Source organism: Prionailurus bengalensis, chromosome A2 (assembly GCF_016509475.1).
Source record: "Prionailurus bengalensis isolate Pbe53 chromosome A2, Fcat_Pben_1.1_paternal_pri, whole genome shotgun sequence".
Classification (NCBI taxonomy): domain Eukaryota; kingdom Metazoa; phylum Chordata; class Mammalia; order Carnivora; family Felidae; genus Prionailurus; species Prionailurus bengalensis.
Genome location: NC_057348.1, coordinates 77,486,738 through 77,509,485, shown reverse-complemented (window position 1 = coordinate 77,509,485; position 22,748 = coordinate 77,486,738). Strand labels below are relative to the sequence as shown.

Below are 22,748 nucleotides of genomic sequence, written 5' to 3'. Positions count from 1 at the left end.
GCAGTGAGGAAATTGATGCAATGTATACTCCAAGGGAGACACTGACAGAAGTTACTGAGCCCTTGCAAAGGTGTGAAGATAGAATTCAAAGTGGTCAGAACTGAGGGGGAGCTTTGTGATGACATAGAGATGGGCAAGGGTCAATGGTGACCATTGGAAAAGGGAGTAATTAAAATCAATGTTTTTTCATTGTTAATGGCTGGAAAAGAATCCTCATCAAAATGCTCTACTTTGGCTGATGGAACAAGGGACCAGGAGTAGTCAAAGGCCTCGGAGAAATTGAAAAGGAATTTAATTCCTCCACTTCTGTCAAAACTAGGGAAGAGTAGGCAAGGGTATGGTATGATATGGTTGTCAACAACTTCTTGGCATCTTCTCTGACTTCCCCACTATCTAGAGACTAGAATCTCTCACAACGTCCATTTTCCAGGTACACTGCACTTCTTCATCATCATGATAAATTAAATTCCTTTTCAGCTTTGATTTTCTTCATGTCCACAGCAGACTACAGTGTGCAAAGTACAAAGTCAGCTGGTCTGACTTATAAGAGGCTGGGACATCCTGTTCTATAAACATCTGTCATGAGACCAAAATAACCCATGTCTTTAGTGGCCAAATTTTAACAGCTATAAACTGCTTTCTGCTTTTAGTATAGAATCACTGACAAAATTCTTACTTTTCAGGTCCTACTGTTTAAAAACATTTTTAAAAATACAAATAACATAACTGTATTCTAGAAAATATAAATATGCACAAAGAAGAAATTAAAAGTCATCCATAATATCATCACCCAGTGAAAACCACCAATAACATGTTACCACCAGCCTTCTCCATATATATTTTTTTCTTATATCTTGTAGTCATATACTCTATACTTTTGCAACCTTTTTCTTACCAATATTTTAACAAGAAAGTTAATATCATTTTACATTATTCTTGTTAATTGTAGAATATCCTCACATGTAAATGTTAAAACTGATTTTTTTAAAGGAATCTCTACCCCTGATGTGGGGCTTAAATTCACAACCCCAAGATCAAGGGTTGTATGTTCTACTGACTGAGCCAGCCAAGTGCCCCTAAAAATAATTTTTGTAATCTGATTGTATTAATTTATACTTTTCCCACCTTACATTTAATTTCCTATGTTCTCACCCTCTTAAGTCCCCCATGTCAGTCAATCTTGTGCTTTTATTTGCCCAGGTCAATAGGATCTATATATTTCACACATGGGCCAGTTCTACCTGCTCATTAGGAAAGTCCAGTCTCACAACAACCTAGCCTGTGATGCTCTCCTCCCCAGACTTGCTGTCATCTGGCCCACTTCCAAAGACTCTCCTAGCTCTGAACACAGAACAGTTTCATGTTCAGTCATTTACCATTTTTAAGAAGGGTAGCTTGCTAAGGAAGTCATAGTGTTCTATAAAGCCCAACACATAGGAAAACCTTCTTTTCCCAGGCCATACCTCTAAGTATAATCTTTCGCAACCGTCTCACAAACATCTGCTTCTGGAGAAAGAAAGGAGAGAAAAGAAGAGAGAGGAGGAGGAGGAAGACAGAAAGAAAGGCTGGCTAATTCATTGCAAATTCACTGCCACTGTGAAACAGGACATAAACACCAAGGCCTACTTGTGCTCAATCTGTAATATCAGCCTTATGTTGTATCAAACCCAGCTCTATTTGTCTTTAGTTTCAAGTCTTTAATCTGGGAAAGTGGAGAGCATAAAAGCCTTGTGATGGATGTTAAGTGTTAGTGACTAGTTGGCAATTCACTGATATCTCAGGATTGATGCTAGTAGGTGAGGAGAGTCATTAAAGAGAGTAAGGCTATCAGACATTACCAAGCTGTAGAAGGAACAGGTAAGGAAACTTATGTAATCTTGGGTGATTTACATAGCTTCTCTACACATAAATTGCTGGGTCTGTAAAACTGGGTAGTATACAGTAAGTACTCAATAAATGGTGGACTTTTTTTTTTCAGTACCTCATACAGTGTTAGGCTTATAACATTTACTAAGTTTCATAGAATGGCTATTAATTGAATGTAATCATTGCTGCTATAGCAGAGATGTATATGTTTCAGACTATTCTAGAGAGAGATAAAACAAACAAAACAGATGACAGTAATTATTCTAATTCTGCATTATCAAAGCAATCTTCTGACAAATTTGGGTCTCAGGGCAGGTATGCCCAAGCATTCTGATTATTAGAAAAGACTATTCCTCTTTTAAAATAAATGAAGATTACCTTGTTTGACTGGTATAAGTCAGTCTTGTAAAACCTGGTCAATTCTTTGTGGATCATAGTGTGTGTTCCACAAATATCTGTTGGATGGATGGATGGATGGATGAATAAGTGAATGAATGAATGAATAAATAAATAAATTTGAGTTTTAATATCTGGGAAGACAAACTATTACGTGCTATCGATTCCATATTACTGTGGTTTTCTCTATTTAAACCAGAGATAAAGAGTGCTTGGCTCCACTAACCAACTCTTTTGGATACCAAAAGAAACATAAAGTAATCAATTATCAAGATAATCCAGTTATAGAGTTGCAAGGGATATTAGAGTAGTGCTGCATAAAAAGTTAACCCTAGCCTCTTGAAATTTAAAATCTAAAGTCACTTGCCGGGTGTTTTTCAGCATCGTTCTCCTCCTACACACATCCACATTTACCTCTACTTCCAAGCTCTTAAAATTTTTTTTAGATTTTATTTATTTTTGAGAGAGAGAGAGACAGAGACAGAGTGTGAGGGGGAGGAGCAGAGAGAGGGTCAGGCTCCAGGCTCCACGCTGTTAGCACAGTACCAAATGCAGGGCTTGAACTCACAAACTGGGAGATCATGACCGAAGTTCTAGTTAGACACCTAACCTACTGAGCCACCCAGGTGCTCTCTACTTCCAAGCTCATAAACCAGCTTCTTTCATAACCTTAGCAAGGAGCGCCCATAACAGAGCCTTCTGTATTTTTGGAATAGTTTTGGATACAGTTACAACCTTCATGAGATTCAGAATCTACAGGGATAGTGAGTCACCTAAATTTTAGGACAACTGATACTAGAAAAAATGTTGCTTTTAATCTACCTTACCTTGCCGGACACTTTTTTATAACCTAGAACTCCACATTCAGTTGAGTCAACTGTTATTTCCTGTAGATCAATAACTGGGTAACATTTCTAAATGTAGACAGTTGTTTATGGGACTGGTGGACACAGAATTACTACCTATTTCACAGAAGGTAAAAAAAATTTGCATGTGGGACAAATCATGCTGTCATGGTGGAATGATGCTTATTATTTGGAGAACTTAAAAGCATAAATACTCATCTACATATCTCAACTCACATCCTCACCCAACAATGACTGGATGACATGATTTTTAAGGAAACTGTAGACTCTGAAATTTGATGATCATATATTTACATTTTTGCCTATGGTGGCCGTGAGTGATACAATATAACTGTATTTTTACACATTTAGGGAACATGGAGGGGAAGGACACATTGGGGAGACAGTCACTAAGAGGAGCTACTTTCAGGTATGGGTAGAATAAAAGAGGAATAAAGTGAGTTTAAGAAGTCTGGAAACTACATATACCCTTAATGATGCTCAAAAACTAAAGAACAAAAAAAGACAACTAAAATTTTTTAAATCACTTTTACCCAAATGCAGCTTCAATGCTGAAAAACATGGCTCCAGACTTCCTACGCATTATACTCGTAGAAATGTTCGGATGATATTTGATAATAAGATAAGCAGTTTAGTGGAAACCCCTAGATAGACCCAGAGGACCGAGATATAAAAAATAAAGTGATATAATAGTAATGATAGCTACTGTTTACCAAGCCTTTACTAAAAGCCAGGCATTATGCTAAGACATATAAAATTTCATTTAATCTTTACAACCATCCCACATCACCCTCTTTTACAGATGAGGGAACTGAGGCTTGAGAGATGTAGTAAATCACCCAAGTCAAAGCTACTGAGTGTCAATGCAAGTATTGCAACATAAATTTATTTTCCTCCAAAACCCCATGACTTTATCATAGATACCTGTGTTTGAGTTTTTGCCTGGCTACTTCCTGGCTTTTACCAGAAGCAAGTAACACAAACTCTTGTTATCTGTAAAATAATCAAGATACTAGTATCTACTTCATAAGATTGTTGAGAGGATTAAATTACCTAATGCTTTTAAAGTACTTAAAATATGATCTTGTTGCAACAAGTGTTAGCTGTTTACCCACAGTGATGCCACTAGCTTCCTGTGTGGGCAGGGATAACCACTGAAGTTTTATGAGCATCATTATTTTTCTCATGGATAAAATGAAGAAGTTGGGCTATGCGATCTTACAAGTTTTTCCAGTTCTAACCTTCTTACCTCATTTTTGCTTTCTGAAAAGCAAACGTAGATAGCCAGGAATAACCCAGAAGCAGGTGGAATGAGAGATGAAGGAGAAGTAGAAAAGGACACCTGCCTGGAAGACTGGGTCAGAATTGAACAATAAGACGGACTCAAATTCGTAAAGGTTACCTCAGGTCTCAGGGCAAATTCTACAGAAAGCAAAGGAGATCTTTATCCTGACTTCCATTTAATTTCATTTTTGCACTTGTTTGAGAGCTGTTCTTATTTCCTGTTTAGAATTACAAACCACAATAACCTTCTTTGCTTAATTCTTTATCTCCTCACTCTTGATCTTGAAGCAAAAAAAAAGAGATACATTTATTGTAGCCAAGGCCACAAGAATATAGACTGACTTGTCCCATCTGAATGTCAGCTCTGGATATCTGGAGTTGAACTGTTTCCATGGTTTGCTTTATTGCATGTGGCTTATATTTTTTTTCCTGCCATTTTTCCAGCATTTGGCAATGCTGCTATTCTGTCACCATGACAATTTAATGTTGGAGAAAATGCATGGGAAGAAAAAGGAACCGATTTAATGTGTTGAGAGTTGACCCACCAGCTTTGCAGTTCAAAACATACTATTATAGCAAGTTGTGCTGACATATTTTGACAAGTCAGGACAATTGTTTACTCAGTAGCCACCACACTTTTATCAACAAGACTTTTGTAAAACTACTTTTAATCAGCAACATCAGAATTTATAAATTCTTGTAGAGTCCTAGAATCATTTAGAACAGAAGGTAGCCGTAGAGAAAAGCTGAAAGACATTAAGGTGACTGTCACAGGTGGAACAGCCAATGTCAAATCTCTATTTTGATTCTTATTTCTTCATTAAAAATTTTAGAAAAATCCTTCCAAGGTAGTTATCAGAGTTAATATGCTTAGTTTTAATATAATGCTGATTTGCCTGCCAGAATGTGTACTTTCCTTCCCTGGTAGCTGCTCACCTGAGATTCATTCCCTGTTGCTTGTCCTTTGATGGTGATTTTTCTTGTAGATAAAGATGTATTGTCCCGATATTTTTATAGTAATTACGAACCAAGAGCTTGGAGTGACTCAAGAGGAAACAGAAGCTGATCAGTTGGCTGTAACCACTGTCCTCACCATCATACCTCATACTTCCCTGGCCACAGTATCAAACCCAAGCCCAGTGTCCCCTCTGTGGCCTATCCCTTTGGGCAGTGCCTCATCTGGATCCAAAACCATCCCTTGTCACTGAAATATGACTCTGATTTCCCATGATCTGAAGAACTATATGGGATCATAGGCTCTCTTGGATACAGCTTCCAGCTCCATTAATTTATTCATCTATTGAATAGATATGTTTGAGTCCCTGTTTTAACAGGCATCTTCCAAATGCTTACTCTCTACAACTTATGAATCCATCATTTGTCTACAACGTATCTATCACTTATCAAGTATGCACTCAGCCATGTTGACCACCTCCAAGGTTTAGAAACCCATTACTCAGTAAAGCAGTGTGTTACAAAACTTTCAAAGGCTTTGTTAGAAATTACTTATTTGTATTAAGATAAAGTATATCTTCTTGAAGTTTCTGTTAGTATTCCTTTTCTTCCTTTCTCATCCTTAATTCCCTCCATCATTTTTCTTATGACAAAACTATGAATTCATTTACCTTCACCTGAACATGCTCTAAGCCCTTCTTAAAGTGTAGTGCCAGAGAAGCCAAAAAAAAAAAAAATCCCTCAGATATGGTTAAGTTGCCCATCAAGAAGAATGTCCTCAAAACTATGTGTGCCCTCTTATCAGTCGTAAGGTTACAACAATAAACATTATGAAAATAGCTACAATTAATGAATGTTAGACATTGTGCCAAAAGAGAAAAATACTTTGGGACATGTTATCAAGTGGGATTTTTTCCCCATCGTCCCACCACTTGATATTAAGATCTCAAAGCTGAGGTCTTAGCTTATAGTAGTGCGGAGCTACCATACAAAGAGTACTGAGTATGATGAGGGATGTGAATATTTCCATCCTTGCCCTTAAAAGCCTGATGGGGGAAGGGCCTCTAAGAAAATCACTAGCAAAGGCTAGAGTGTCTGCAGGAGGAGGGACTGGTGGTTCGTACTCCGGCTAGACATTTGCTTATATCTCTCCCCTGCTACCATTCATTTCATTTCAGTGGGATTCAGCCCATGTCAGGTCCCCTGCTTTGTCTGTATTTTCTACCATTCTGAAGTCACTTCTACCTGGCAAACTCATATTCATTTAGTTATGAAGACTGAAGATTCAAGACACAGTGTTTATACTTCAGCTCAACCACTATTTATCTAGATGACCTTGGACAATTAATTCAAACTCTCCATGCTCCAACTGCTTCAATCTACAGAATGAGAATAACTCCTAGTGCTGTGATTATTGAATAAATTATTATATTTAAAGGCTTTATCAAGTGCCTGGCACATAATAAGAGTGTCCTAAGACTTCTCTCATGTATTGCCCTATTATTTTTATTTTTATTACTATCTGTAGACATATCTTGGTGAACCCCTTTTAATCTTTTTCTTTTTCTTGTAACTCTTGTCCAGTCTTTTAGGGAAATTTTTTTATCTTCTTTTCCAGATTTTTTTTAAGCCTAATTATTCTCTTTGAAAGTTAATAAACAAGTCTAATGGTGGCTGATTAAAATGGAAGTACTAGTATTGAGACAGCAAAGGAAAGATAAACAACACAATTTAAAGAGAAATTAGGCAACAAACACTAGTGCTGTTAACCATTAGAGAGTCCAGTAAGAGTCTATGAAACTATTTCATTTTCTCACATTTGCTCACTTCCCAAGACACTTCAGTGTGGCTTCTTTTCCCATCAATACCTCCAAAACAGCTCTTTCAAGGTCCACCAATGATGTCCACTTTCATCTATCAGGAAACCCTTTTCATTCCTTATCATCCTTGACCAGACAGCAGTAGTCAACAGTGAGGACTCCTACTTCTTTCTTGAAACTATTCTTTCTTCCCACATCTTCCATGACACCACAATCTCCTGGCTTTTTACACCTCTCTGGTCCCTCTTTTGCAGATGTATCAGGTCATCCTTCTCTACTTGATATAAATAATGAAGATTCCCAAGGATTTGTCCCAGAACCGTGTCTCACTTCACTCTAAATTCTTGTCCTGCCATATTACTTATGCCTGAAGCTTCAGTAACAATTTAGACACTGATGACCTTCATTTGTACCTTCAGTTCAAACTACTCCAGTGAGTTTTTCTGGATGTTTTCTTTCCATTGGCATGCCTAAAATGCTCCATTTTGATATCACAAACTCCACATGTCTAAGAACAGACTCATGATCTTCCCCCCAGTACCTGGTCCTTTCTACTATTTATTTTTTTAATTATTAATATTATTTTATTAGAGAGATAGAGAGAGCGAGAGCACATATGTATTATTTTATTAGAGAGAGAGAGAGGGGCAGAGAGAGATGGAGAGAGAATCTTAAGCAGGCTCCACACTCATCACAGAGCCCAACGTGGGGTTCAATCCCACAACCTTGGGATCATGACCTGAGCCAAAATCAAGAGTTGGATGCTCAATCGCTCAACCATTTGAGCCACCCAGGCTCTGCATCCACTATTTTTTATTTTAACTATGGTCATAAGCTTATGCATTCATCCAATTGCACAAGCCAGAAGCCCAAGACATGTTCTGTGATGCCCACTACCCACAGCCAATCCATCAACAACCTCCAAACTATCTCTGTTTTCTTCTCATCATTTCCACTTTTCTATCCTAGGCCAAGCAGCCATTAAATCTCATTCACAGCACCGCAAAAACTTCCAAACTTTATCTACGTCTACTCTGGCCACCCTGCAATCCAGTGATTAAACACACACACACACACACACACACACACACACACACACACACACTTATGATTTTAAGCTAAAGATCAACATCATTGCACGAGAGTCTGCTGTGATCTTGATTCCTTCCTAGTCTTTTCTGCCATCTGCCACTTCAACTTCTGTGCTCCAGCCACACTGGCCCTCTTCCTGTTTCTCAGCCAGAAAAGCACCTCCTCCTCTTTAGACTTCTGTGCACTCAATCCCCCTCGGCCCCAGACACCTGCCTCAGTCCACCAATCACACATTAACAAGACACCTTTATTCAGATCTCAGTCCAAGTATCACCTCTTCAGGAATATTTCCCCCCACTGCCCACCCCTAACCTTGTGTAACTCAGGTTTCTTTATCATACACTTTTAGGGAATGTTATACTTTTTCTTCTTAGCACTTACCTCAATTTGTGATTATTTATTCATTTAGTGAGGTAATTTGATTAACATCTGCCTCCTCCACTGACTATAAACTTTGAGAGGAATTGTGTCAAACCACGGTGTCCTTCTATTTAAATTAGTGCCTGTCTCAGGGTAGGGTCTCAAGTGATATTTGTTGATAGGAGAAATCAGCACCTCTTGATCCTACTCTAAATAAATCTGCTTTTCATTGTACACCATTCTAGGTATGTTTTGTAAATCTGTTCTAAATATTTTCTCTCAACACAGAGCTTTTATTTTACTATTTTTTCCTCTAAAATCTCTGGTATTTCAGTCCACTGTGGGCTGAACTGCCTTTTTAATATCCTTTTCAATGCGTCTGTATAACGTGGGGATTTTATTTGCAAATGTAGATCCACAGCACCCTGACCCCTACAGAACTTCTGAGCCCATACATCTCTGGGTGGGGTTGAGGAATTTTTTTTTTTAACAAATACCACTACATAAATCTTCTGCACACTAAAGTTTGAGCACAAATCCTTTTTTTAGTTCAGACTAGCAATCTAGAAGAAAATGTATTCTTATCCCTAAACAACTTCTATATAGACTTGTAGACTAAAGCCTGCTTCTAAGCTCTGTTTTACAAAAAGATCACATTTTTTTTTGCTTCAGTAAATAAGCAGAAACAAAAGTGATGGAACCCAAAATATTGATGGCTTACCATTGGCTTGACCCCAAAACCATATGGAACAGTAAGCCAAAGGAATTCCAACATGACAAATGAGACAGTGAGCAAAGGGTTTGGCCAGAAGTAACTCCTGAATATAAATCTGCATTAAAAATTCAAGCTAATTCCATCTTGTTTTGCAACTTGGTATTTAAAATTTGCTTTTTTGCTAGCTCAAAAAGACTGACAAACAAGTTTGGTTTCCAGCAGTCAGGTAGGTGAGTTTCTATCCATTCTCTTTTGCATCTTTTCAGGCTCTTTGTTAAAAAAAAAAAAAGACTCAGATTTTGAACACTGAACACTGTTCCTGGTAGAGCCAGACCTTATAATGGAATGCAGGTAGCTACACTTTCTAACTGTACAAGCAGAAAGAGAAACCAGAAAAATATTTATTCCCGACTGTCAGCAGTTGGGGGTCTGTCTGCTTGGTGGACCCATGTGACTAAGTGGCAAATATCTGGGAGGATAAACAGGAAGTATCAAACCATTTAGGGCAGGCTTTGAGATGATCTGAAGTGGGTCCTCTTTCTTCATTTTGAAGATACTTATGGGAAACCAAATGGGTCTCAAGAGGGCAGTGATCTGTCAGCCTTCCACACCTCTGAACTTCCCTATCTGTTCTGCAGGATCATCAGTCACGTATGAATGTATGTATGGGTGTGTTTATTTAAGTTCATTTATTTATTTTGAGAGAGACAGAGACAGCATGAGTGGGGGAGGGGCAGAGAGAGAGGGAGACAGAGAATCCCAAGCAGGCTCCACACTGTCAGCACAGAACCTGATGTGGGGATCAAACTCACCAAACTGTGACATGATGACCTGAGTCAAAACTAAGAGTCGGATTCTTAAGTGACTGAGCCACATAGGTACCCATCACTTATTTATTTATTTACTTGTTTATCTCTGAACCCAGGCTAGAAACCAAGGCAAGGCCATGGGGAGAAGAATCAAGGGGTTGGGGTCACAGTCAGAATGGATACCAAAAGCTAGAATCAGAGGTAATGATCTGTCAAGTGTGTAGGTTACTAAGTTCTGGCTTGTGATTCACAGCTGAAACATCAGGAATTGTAGGGGAAATGTCCTTGGATAAACATTCAAGGATAGTGAATTATTTTCATTTCATAATCCTTATCTGGGAAAGATTTTTGAGAATTTCCCACAATCTATAATATACTTATTTATAAATTATATGTAGATGCTACCCTAGTTTTACATTATGAGCATTATAAGACAAAAACAGACACTGAATTAGTCTACTAGAATATTGAAATAGTAATTTCAATGTATTTTCCATATCCCTAAATATTGTTTTATTGCACTCAACTTCAGAGACCACTGGTTTAGACACAGTTGCTTCTATATATATGCAAATGAGCTAGACTGAGAGTAGGTTTTCTTAGTTGTATTTCTCCAGAGTTTTGGCCATTAAGTTTTCATTGCAATGCCACGATGGACTCATTCTTGTTGATATGGGAGGGACTTCATTATGAATCATGAAAAGGTTCACAGCAGCATTAAGTAAATAGGAAAAAAAAAAGTCAAATGTTAAACAATAGAGGATTGGCTAAATAAATACTGCTGTGTTTGCATAATGAAATGTTTTATTTCCAATATAAATGAAAGTTTCAAGGATGCTCTCATGCTATATGGGTTGAAGTGTATCCTCCCCAAATTCATATGTTGAAGTCTAAATCGCCAGGATCGCAGAATGTGATATTATTTGGAAGCAGGGTTGTTGCAAATGTTAAGACGGTTAAGATGTCGTTATAGTGGAATAGAGTGGACCCCTAATCCAATGACTGGTGTCCATATAAAAAAAGGAAAATTTGCACAGAGGGAGATAACCATGGGAAGATTGGAGTTATATTTCCATAAGCTTAGGAACAACAAATATTGCTGGCAAACCACCAAAAGCAGGGAGAGAGGCATGGAACAGATTCTCCCCCACAGCCCTCAGTAAGAGTTAACTCCACCGAAAATTTGATCTTGGACCTCTAGCCTCCACAACAGTGAGAAAATAGATTTCTGTTTAAGCCACCCCCAGTCTATGGTATTTTGTTATGGCAGCCCTACCAGAGAAAAACAGGTGCCATACTAGGACACCATGTTAAATTAAAAAGATATGACATAAAATGCCTATGTAATGTCATCCCATTTGTGCACACATACTCACATACATATATGTAGAAAAAACCCTGGAAATGTTATTGTTTCCCTTTGAATTGTGGGTACCTTTTTCTCCATTTTCCCCCTATATTTTCTAAGTTTTCTGCAAAAGGATTAATGTTTGTGCAGACATCTATACTTTCTAAGTGTTTAATTTTATAATAAAAAAGTTTTTTAAGCTTTTAAGCTTTTTGTTATGTAAAAAATGAATTACTCCAAAGAAAGTATTTCTACTGCTTCTAAGGTAGATGATGATAACTACATAATTCAGTATGGAAATCTCCGGGATGTATACTTTTCCCATTGTGTGTGGTCTGAAGTTCTTAATGAACAGACACAATTCAGCCATCATCCCTGATGTTCAGCCCTGCTCAGTCATCGTTGACCCTCTTCGTTCTTCCCTTACTCATGAACACTCTTTACCTAGTAAAGTTACTGGATGTTCATAAGCTTCTGCTTCTTAATCTGTAAACTGAGAGCACAGGTACTCTGCCTCCCTCAGCTCAAACAAGATTAACATATATGAAAGTGTCCTGATGAAAGATATAGCCCAACAACCAAGAGGCGGTGGTTGTGCTAGTAACAATGCTATGGAGGAGTAGCCTAACCCCTGACGTGGCTGTCTGGCCTGATTTAGGAGCAGACAGCTGGGAACTCTACTGTGCAGTGGACGCTCCATCCAGGCAGCAGTAGCCACCGCTAGAAGCTCAACACTGCTTCATTGACAAGCCTGGGGGCCACCTGCTTATCACTGACATTCAAAGACTCTTTCCTTAATGTGAAATAGACATGGTTCCTGATGTCTTAGCTTTGAAAGACCTGCCCACTTCTCTTGAGAACCTCATTCCTCAGAGTTTAGCTTGCCTGCCAAATCAGATTCTCTGCTTGGCATCAAAACTTTTCTATTCTTTGGTTTTTTGGTTGTTATCTTTTTTTTTTTTTCTAAATTAGGCTTCATGCCCACTGCTGGCCCCAGTGTGGGGCTTGAACTCATGACTGTGAGATCAAGTCGGATGCTTAACTGACTGAGTCACGCAGATGTCCCAGTCCTTTTCTTTCCTTTAATAGGAGTAGCTATAGTAGTAATAGTAGGCACATGGTATAGTTTCATCAATTGACTTCCTCTTGCCAGGATTTACAGTCTTATCCTGTCACTCAGTGGTTTTTACAAGGAGCTCAGGACATATAAGCAGATAGCACATTAATAGCTGTATTTTTTTTATTGTTTGTTTATTTTGAGATAGTATGAATGCAAGTGGGGAAGGGGGAGAGAGAGAGAGAGAGAGAGAGAGAGAGAGAGAGACAGAGAATCCCAAGTAGACTCTGTGCTGTTAACACAGAGCCCAACTCCAGGCTCAATCCCACCACCTGTGAGATCATGACCTGAGCCAAGATCAAGAGTTGGGAGCTTCACCAACTAAGCCACTCAAGCACCCCGTTTGGCAGTATTTTTTTCTTAAAAAACTAATTTTTCTCCCAAGCCTCTCATATATAACATATCCCAAAGAAAAAGATTTTGAAGGGAAAAATAAAAGATGGAAAAGTATAAAGCTGAGTAAAAATTCTGTTTTCTCAGTTCCCTAAGATCACTGATATCACAAAGAGAATGACTTAACTTTATATAACACACATTAGGAAAACAGAAGACACGTGAGAAACTTTTGCTGCACATCCTAGGGTGTAAAGTTTCTCACATGTCTTCCATTTCCCTGATTCAATTTTGTCTGCTCTGAGGCCCCATTTCATTAGGCTTTTAGGAAATTCCATGTCAGTCATTACTGTGGCTTCCCTCCTCCCTCTAGATTCATGCGAAAGTTTCTGAGTTTACACAGATCAAAATGTTTGGGGAAGGCCACTGTGCCATTTCCCAGTATGCTGGGAGGAGTTCAGGATGGAGGTCACTGATGCTACCCAAGGATCACCCCACCCACCCACACAAGACCCTTTCTGGTCTCCTCTAAGCTCTCAACACTGTCCAGGTGTTTTTACTCCCACCTCAGAACTCAAGAAAAGACACTCCTTTCTTCCTAGAGCCAGTTCTTTGAAAACAAAAGCTTCTTAATTTCACCCTGAGGGTAAGGACAGTTTCTGCTCTTCAGGGTTGGAAGTCTGCATTGCCCTTTGGTTTGGTGGTGTAACGGAGAGAGTGAGCTGGGATGAAAAGAGAAGACATTATATTCTTTTCTTCTTCTACACTAGTCAGAACAAAACACAAGCAATATCTCAGTAAATAATCTGCCATTTTTAGAATATTCAAGGATTAAAGGCCCATGTGTTTTTGGAAAGGAAAAGAACTTAATCCTGAGAGCACCCTAGGCAGTTACCAGGCCATGGTTATCAATGTGAAGGCCTGTCTTCACTAAGATTGGCACCAATGTGTACCCTAGTATTAAAATCACATCCTCCTCTTATTGCCTAGTGAGGGTAAGTGGAGGTCCGGGCAGGGCAGACCACCAGAAAAGGAGCATGGTTCAGCTGGTACACAGGCAAATTAGAACCTGGAAGTTCTGGTAGCTCACAATCTCCCGGGCCCCCACAGCCTGTCTCCGTGCTTTGTTTGACTATTTCAATCAAGGGTATTGCCTAGGGAGTTGGCATGGTCAAAGGAACTAAAGGGATTTGGGGACCTTCAAGAGGCCTGTGTTGTAATACAATCACAACTGTAGGACCCTGAAGCCCAGCAGTGAAGGCTTTAGTGGGTGATGCCAAACAAATTAACAAGATACAGGGTTTGTCGATGCAGGTAGGGTGATGTGTGGGGTGGTGCTGTGCAAAACATGACACAGCACCCTGTCATGTGAGTCAACCTAGGAGTTCCCTCAGCAAACACATCTGCCCTAGCAGGCCTCCTCTGTAGCACATGCTTTTCTTAACTCTACTTTCCACATGAGAATCCATAACATTTTATTGTGTGATTTTGCCTCCCACAGGAAAATAACTTTGGTTTTGACAGAATATAAAAATTCTACTTGTTTTCTGTAAAGTGTTCAAGCAACATAAAAGAGTACACAGATGATAAAGGAAACCTTGTCATTATTTCATCCATGCAACACCAGGACATACAAGTGCCCAGGTAGGCCATGATAGGCCTCCTATGTCCTGATAATCCTTAACATATAGTCTCTTTCTTGACAGGAGTGGCTTGGTGAAAGTGAAATCTGTTTATGGTATTCATTGTTTTATTCCCAAGGATACTATTCCAACAGGTAGGATGGACATCAGTCATCGTGAGACATCTCTCTACTTAATGAGTTCTGTGTGGAAAATGCAATTAACTGCTGCCATGTTTCTGGTTGATTCCAATGATCTTTTAGGAGCCTTATCTGATTTGATCTTTATTCCAGCTATGACCATAGGCCACAGAAAAATCCATTTTTAAATGTTTGGTATGTATTCTTCCAGATTTTTGTTCTAGGCATGATACATTTACATACACAAACTACCCACAAAAGAGGTAATACTGTATATACTGATCTAACTTTTCTTCTACTCAGCTTCTCTGGGAGACAGGAATACTAACCTGAATGGGCCTAATTCTGTGACACTGATGAGGTCAATGTCAAAGTCAAAGGTCATGCACATGGTTCTCTCTCTCTCTCTAGACACCCTCTTTGTGCTACTTTTCTTTAGGTGTGGTGACCTTAAGGCTGGACTTTGGAGTGCATCCAAAGTCTTGCTTTCTTTTCTCTGATTTATGTGCTCCAAAGTTTGTCATTTGGATCACAGGTGATAAGATTGAGGCTTCTGAGGAGAGACCCCACCTAATCTTGGATATAAACCTCATAATCCAGCCCAGTTTACCAGAAAGCTCTTCATTACAAGACTGATCAAGAGTAGTGGTAAAGGAGTGGTATCTTATGCGAGATTTATGTTTGTTCCTTGAGGTTTTCGCTCCTTCGTGAACTTAAAAGTGGGAATAAGTGGCAGGGATAAAACAGGAGGTTAGCCTTCCTGGGTCCCATGCTTGTCACCTCATTGTTTTAAAACCTCACATTCTTCACTGTTGTATTTACATCATGTTACGTGTGGACAGTTTCCCACAGCAATACCTAGAGACCTACTTCAGCTTGTAAATCATGACTGCCACAACACCATGATACACTGTCCGGATCCCCCTTCAGGGACAGGTATATTGCCCCAGACCTGGGAATGCTGTCTGCAGACTGCCTCCAGCTGTCAGTTATTTCAGGAAGTGTCAAAGTTGTGGAGCATTGTCTTGCCCAAGGTCACACACTTCCTGGGGTAACCCACATGCAGGGACTGATCAACTGGGAGTATAACAGTCAGGTCATTATGGGCAAATTCAGAGAAATTCTGACAGGGCTCCCCTTGGAGTCCATCAAAGCTGTCACTGAAGATTGGCCACATGCTATAGCTTTGAGCAACAAGTTATCAGCCCAAGTCTGATAGCAACTTCCGGGAATTTTCTGTTTTCTTGACAGAAATATTACCTATTCTAATTGGTTTCTGTGAGTGGCAGAATAATGCCCTCTGACAAGATATCCACATCCTTATCCCTGGAATCTATGACCATGTTACCCTACACAACAAAAGGGATCTTACAGGTGTGATTAAGTTAAGGCTCTTGAGATGGGGAGATTACCCTGGATGATCCAGGAAGGTTCAACATAATCATAAATGTTCTTAGGGAGACAGGAGGCTCAGAGTTAGGGAAGATGTGATAAAAGAAGCAGGGATCAGAGATAAAGTTTTGAAGAGCTAGGCCATTGGCTTGAAGATGAAGGAAGGGGCTATGAGTCAAGGAATATAAAAGCCCCTAGAAACTGGAAAAGGCAAGGAATGGATTCTCCTGAGAGCCTCCAAAAGGAATGCAGCCATGTGAGCACCTTGGTTTTAGCACGCTGTAAGTGATTTCAGGCTTCTGACTTCCAAAAGTGTAAGATTATAAATTTGTGTTTTAAGTCTCTAAGTCTGTGGTAATTTGTTAAAGCAGCAATAAGAAATCAGTATAGTTGGGGCACCTGGGTGGTTCAGTTGGCTAAGTGTACAACTCTTGATTTCAGCTCAGGTCACGGTCTTGCGGTTCGTGGGATCAAGCCCTGAGTCAGGCTCCGCACTGACAGTGCGGAGACAGTTTGGGATTCTCTCTCTCTCCCTCTGCCCCTCCCCTGCTCACACTGTCTCAAAAATAAACAAGGTAAAACTTAAAAAAAAAAAAAAGAAACCAATATAGTTTCCTTTCCCCTTTTTCCTCCCTCCTGTCTAGGCTGTGTATAAAATGGATGAACTACAGCAGCTACTTTGAGATTATGTGGAGGAAAAGGTCCAAAGACACACAGAGAACTTGCCTTGAAATCTTTCAGCCACTGAACTAATGCCAGTAATTTCCTACCTCTACATTTCCTGGCTTACAAAGAAATAAAGCAAAAACAAAAGAAAAAAACCCCTCTTTTCATCTTCATATCACTTTAGTTACATGATATGTGTATGTGTGTGTGTGTGTGTGTGTGTGTGTGTGTGTGTGTGTTACTTATAAAAAACTATTTCTAAGGTTATATTCCAAAATGTTCACTGAAGTTCATCACAGTTTTGGGTGTTGTTTAACTTCCCTGCTATATTTTGTTTTTGTAATAAACAACATTGTTTTAAGGAAAAGGAGGTGAGAACAGGAAAGATTCACCAAAAGCAGTTTTGATAAGCACCAATGTCTATCTGTGAGTTGAAGAAAAAAATAGACAAAGACTGGTCAATAACAAGAAGTTTCAGAATGAGAAGGAGATGTTGCAAAGGCCAGGCAAGGCCAGAGAGGTAAGTGTACCCTCATAAATTTATTGTAGTGGAGTCTCACGAAAGTGAGAACACCACCCAAAGACTCAGAAAAGTGCTTATGTTGGAGTGCCTGGGTGGCTGTTGGTTAAGCATCCAACTTCAGCTCAGGTCATGATCTCACAGTTTGTGAGTCCAAGCCCTACGTTGGGCTCTGTACTGACAGCTCAGAGCCTGGAGCCTGGAGCCTGCTTCAGATTCTGTGTCTCCCTTGCTCTCTGCCCCTCCCCCACTTGTGCTCTGTCTCTCTCTCTCTCTCTCTCTCTCAAAAATAAAATGTAAAAAAAAAAAATTAAAAAAAGAAAACTGCTTATGTTGTATCAACAAATAATATAAAGCATTTAGTCAAAGCTATATATTGTAATATTTCCTAATTAATGCCATGCTTTCAGGGGCGCCTGGGTGGCTAAGTTGGTTAAGTGTCCAGCTCTTAATTTCGGCTCAGGTCACGATCTCATGGTTTGTGAGGTTGAGCCCTACATTGGGCTCTGCCCTGACACCATGGTGCCTGCTTGGGATTCTCTCTCTCCCTCTCTGCTCCTCCTCTACTCACGTTCTCTCTCTCTCTCTCTCTCTCTCTCTCTCTCTCTCTCTCTCAAGTAAACAAACTTTAAAATAAAGGAATAACACCATGCTTCCATAATCATGTCATTCTCACCTTCCCTGTTCCCCTCCCCTGTTTTATTGCTCCTGTGGCACTGCTCTGACACTCCCTATTTTGACTTTCATTATCAGTCTCCCTCCCCTAGGATTTAAGCTCCATGAAACAAGGATGTTTGGTCTCTTTTGTTCGCTGTTCCACTTTCGCCTCCAACAGCACTTGGCACACCATAGGTATCAGTAAATATTTACCCAATGAGTGGATGAGCCACACAGCAAGGGCTCGTAAATATCTTCTGTAAGTTCAGATAATAAACACTTTAGGTTTTGCAGGCCAAGAGGCACAATCAAGAATATTATTGAGGTCCGTGTGTGACAACTATTCAAAATGTAAAAACCATCCTAAGCTCACAGTCTTGTGAAAAGAGGCTGCAGGCGGGGTCTGCGCTGAATGCACTAGTTTGTCAGCTCCTCAACTGGAGGATTAATAACTCCACAAAAATGAAAAATGCCCTTCAACTATCTTGAATCTCACACATTTCTGGCACCTTTTGGGAACTCAGCCAATGCCACACCTGTGGAAGCGACATGAGTTACCAATTGTGTCTTTATAGAGTAAGAGCTAGCACTCATTCTGGTCTAAATCTTATGATAATTCAGGGTAGGACCAGCTCACACCAGTGTTTATTACTAATGGCCTGTTCTGTGCAATGCACTATGCCAAGACCTAGTGGTATACTTAATGTTTAAAATCCAGCAGCAGAATTTATTCTTAATGCTTTGACAAAAGTAGGCAATTGGATTTGGTTTACTCAGGCACCTGAATGAATTCCATATTAAAATTGACATACGGGGTACATGTTAAAAAAAAAATGAGTCAGAGTTAGCCTGATTCTACAATAGTGTTGGGCTAAATCATATTCTGTTATATTTTTCACTTGCCAGGATGTTTTTAAGGTTTATCCATGTTTCTACATATACATTAATCTCCTCGCTTTTAACTACGGCTTAATATTCTCAGGATATATCCACCACGTTTTACTCATCTTGTTGTGCAATGGTGGCCCCTGTGTGGCAACTACTCCCCTGTGACCAAAACCACACTGTAATGAACACCATCTCCTTGGGGACCTGGGTGAGGTTCTATCACGATGTGTTCCTAAGTAGGTGCCTTTTTCATTAAACTTAAATCTTGAATTTTGAAATAGTCGAATTTTGTGCTTTTATTTTTTATTTTTTTTTTTAATGTTTATTTTGAGAGAGAGACAGAGTACAGGCGGGAGAGGGACAGAGAGGGAGACACAGAATCCAAAGCAGGCTGCAGGCTCTGAGCTGTCAGCACAGAGCCTGACGCAGGGCTCAAACTCACACACCATGAGATCATGACCTGAGCCTAAGTCAGACGCTTAACTGACTGAGCCACCCAGGCACCGGGTTCTTTTAGGTTTTTTGAGAAAAACATCTCTTATTCAGAGGACTTAAAGATTCTATTACATTGTTTTTGTCCTTTATCATTTTCTTCTTTTATATTTAAGTCTTTAATCCACTGAAGATTATTTCTGTACTTGATGTGAGACCCCATACTGTCTCCACTATTTTAGTAAGTGTCTACTATTCTATGCCAAGTTTGTATATATTAATATTTATGTGTAATATATGCATATTATAGTGTTTTAGGAGGGAATGGAAGAGAAGGCGAGGGACCTGATAAGGTTTCCAAAATATATAAGGAAGAACAAAGGTCTACAAAGGCAATGCCACGGAAGAAAAACTTACAAGGTTTTACAAAGTCTGCGTGAAAAAAAAAGTGGTACTTGCAAATAGACTAAAGCAACAAGAGCAGAGAACAAAATCGAACATCCCGATATCTATATATTTCAGCTTTCTACTTTGTTACCTCCAGAAAACCTCTACTGGAATTTTGACTGAAATTTCAATGAAATTATATATTTGGGAGTCAATTGATATCTCTAAAATGTTGAGTTGTTTCACTCATGAAACACAAAGAATCCTTTTATCCTTGTTTTATTCTTTCGGATGCAATCCCAGAACTAGTCTATGAATCAGGGTTCAGTTAAGAAAATGAAAACCACAGGAGACATTTCAAGTAGGTGGGGATTTCATTTAAGAAATTAGAAACCTACACAATTTTTGGAAGGGTAGGAAACATGAAGATCAGGCAAAAACTTCAACTGGCTTTCAGGAAATCCAGAGGAGCAAGAATGTAAGGAATTGCAGGAATCCCTGGAATAACAGGGAAGCTATTGTCATCTCAGCCACCTGCCCCCCAAAGCCTTAGGTAGTTTACCCAGAAGTCTGACAACTTCAGGCCTGCCAACGGTCCCCACTTCTGTCCACTGCCATTACCGGGGGAATTTTGGCTTTTCCTCTTATTTCCCCTTCCAAATGTCAAATTCTTCTGACTGGCAAAATCTAAATCAGAACTCTCCTGGCAAGAGATAGGGATGATACTAAGTTGACAAACAACAACCCGGCACAAAAGAAAAAATGCTTAAGAAATGTGATTTGTGACAAGTTAACATTTAGAATGTACAATATCAAAATTATTTTAAGTATGATTCAAAGGAAGCACATTTTAACTGATTCAGTGATATCGCATATCATTTCACTTGGAAGCAATACAAAGATAACATTTGCAGACTTTTAAAATACAGTGGATTTTTCGCAAGGAGTTACTATCTCTGCAAAGATCACATACGCGATGTGATACAGTGATCCCGCACTGTTCAGCCCTTGCTGTACCTTGATTAAACTGTGTCTAGTTAGAACTCCACAGTTGAAAGGGCATGAAGAATTTGATGACTGCTCAGGCAGTAGCAATAAAAATGATTCATAGTCCTAAAGTATAAGTAGGATTGTTATCCAGCACAGGGGTCTTCAAACTCTTCTGATAACACATCCTAATCAATAGAGATGCCTTGGTACACACAAACACCGAAATTAAAAGAATGAAATAGAATTAGACAGGTTCTGACATTTTCTTCAAGCATCCCAATGGATCGTTTTAGGAGGCCCTGGAAGTTCACACACTCCATTGGAGAAAACACTGACTTGTCTGCTCTGTGGGTATTTTCTCTGTATCCCCCATCAAACTCCTCAAAGCCAGAAACTGCAAACATGTTGCCCATTACATACAGCACAACACCTGGAGACCCAGTCAATATTTAAATTAAAAGTCAGGTTCACATGAATGACATCATAGCTGCCAGGAGAGGGCAGATGTGAGTAGGGCATAAGGAAATCCCTACCCAGAGATCCATAACATGGAAGAGGACAACAGCTGGAGCAAAGTGGGGTGCGGGTTCTAGAAAGAACATTGAAGAGAGCCAAAGAGCTATGAATGGAAAGAGAAATGAAACATCCATTTACAACCAGGACACAGGAAGCAACTGCCAAAGGCACAGTAAGAAAAATCTTGGGGATTTAGGCATGTGTGGCTCATCTCAGGGATGGAAAAAGGAGAGAGGAGGAGACAGGGAGAGAGGGAGGGAGAGAGACAGACGGATAGAGAGAGAACGAGTGAGCCAGCAAGGGAGCTCTAGTCCTGAAGCCAAAAGGCTCAAAGCCAGAATCAGAGAGAGCTTCAGTGTCTATCCAATCAAATTTCAGGAGCTGGGCAGGCACTGTCAGAGCTTCTAGGACTCAGAAGTTTATAAGGCAATTATCATGAAAATATGCCTGGGAGTGAGACTTTTGAGACAACAAACCATTATTCTCAGTCTTGTGATTTTTGATCTTGAAGATTCTTTTATCCTTTCCAACCTAGGGAGGCACGTGAGGCTCTGGCACACTGTTTGAAGTGTTACAGCTCAAAATACAAGTAGTTCTAGTGCATTGCCTGGCCGAGAGCACTCATTCACAGAAGGTGTTTTGAACACTGATTTATCCTAGATGAAGGGCACTCTACAGAAGGACACCACCTATAAAGTACACCATAGGAATGAGACCCCTCCCCCCCTTCCTCACCCCGTGTTACACAATGTGCAGGCTTGGTGCCCTCCTGGGACAAGGTGCTGTTCCAGGCCCCAGGGACACAGAATTGAATGAAAAAGAAGCCTCATAAGACTTACCTTCTAGTAGGACAATAACCAGGGAGCCAACGAATAGATATTAAGTTCCAGACAGTGATAGTCCAATGAGGAGAACAAAGCAGGAGATGCAAGAGAATGTGCTGATGGAGAAGGCTGACTCTTCTACAGAGTAGCGAGAGACTTGAATAATGTGAGCAACCCCCGTGAATCTCTGAAAAAAAAGCATTCCAGGGAGAGTGACTAATGAGTGCAAAATTCTTAAGGAAGAGCTGCTCTTGGGGTGTCTGAGGACACAGCAGAAAGGTCAATGTGGTTGCAGAGGATTAAGCAAAGGGACGAGTGTTGAGGAAGTAAGGTTGGAAAGATAAGAAGAGCTAGACCTTGAAGGGCCTTGAAGGTCATTGGTGAAAAGTTGAAATTTTCATCTTCGTGTGGGTGGGGAGGTGGCGGGGGTTGGGGGGGGGCAATCACTGGCTGTAGGAGCCTGAGACAGGAAGTCATGGTGTGCTGAAGCCAAAGAACTGACTCAAATTTCTAGCAATTTTGTGAACCTCTTGTTAAACACAACCATTATGTAAAAATCAAATGGTATATACTCACAATTAAATAAATTATATTGAAAGCAAAGCTCATAAATAATGAAAAGTCATTGCTTCCTAACTATTTTACTCCATTTAACCATTATCTATGACATTGAAGGGATGTGTATCTTTTTATCTGTAGTGGGGAAATGCAGGTGCCACTGTGCCTCTCTTCCCAACTTCACGTTCAGTGGGAC

At 39.8% G+C, this 22,748-nt stretch overlaps 1 long non-coding RNA gene across 1 annotated transcript in view; it reads right to left on the bottom strand.

Moving 5' to 3' along the window:
- Positions 1–22,167, bottom strand: part of LOC122487760 — a 248,354-nt gene extending 226,187 nt beyond the window's left edge. The window contains exon 1 of the long non-coding RNA XR_006298462.1: positions 22,010–22,167. This is a non-coding gene — a long non-coding RNA (uncharacterized LOC122487760). The remainder of the gene's footprint in view (positions 1–22,009) is intronic.
- Positions 22,168–22,748: the final 581 nt, after the last annotated feature.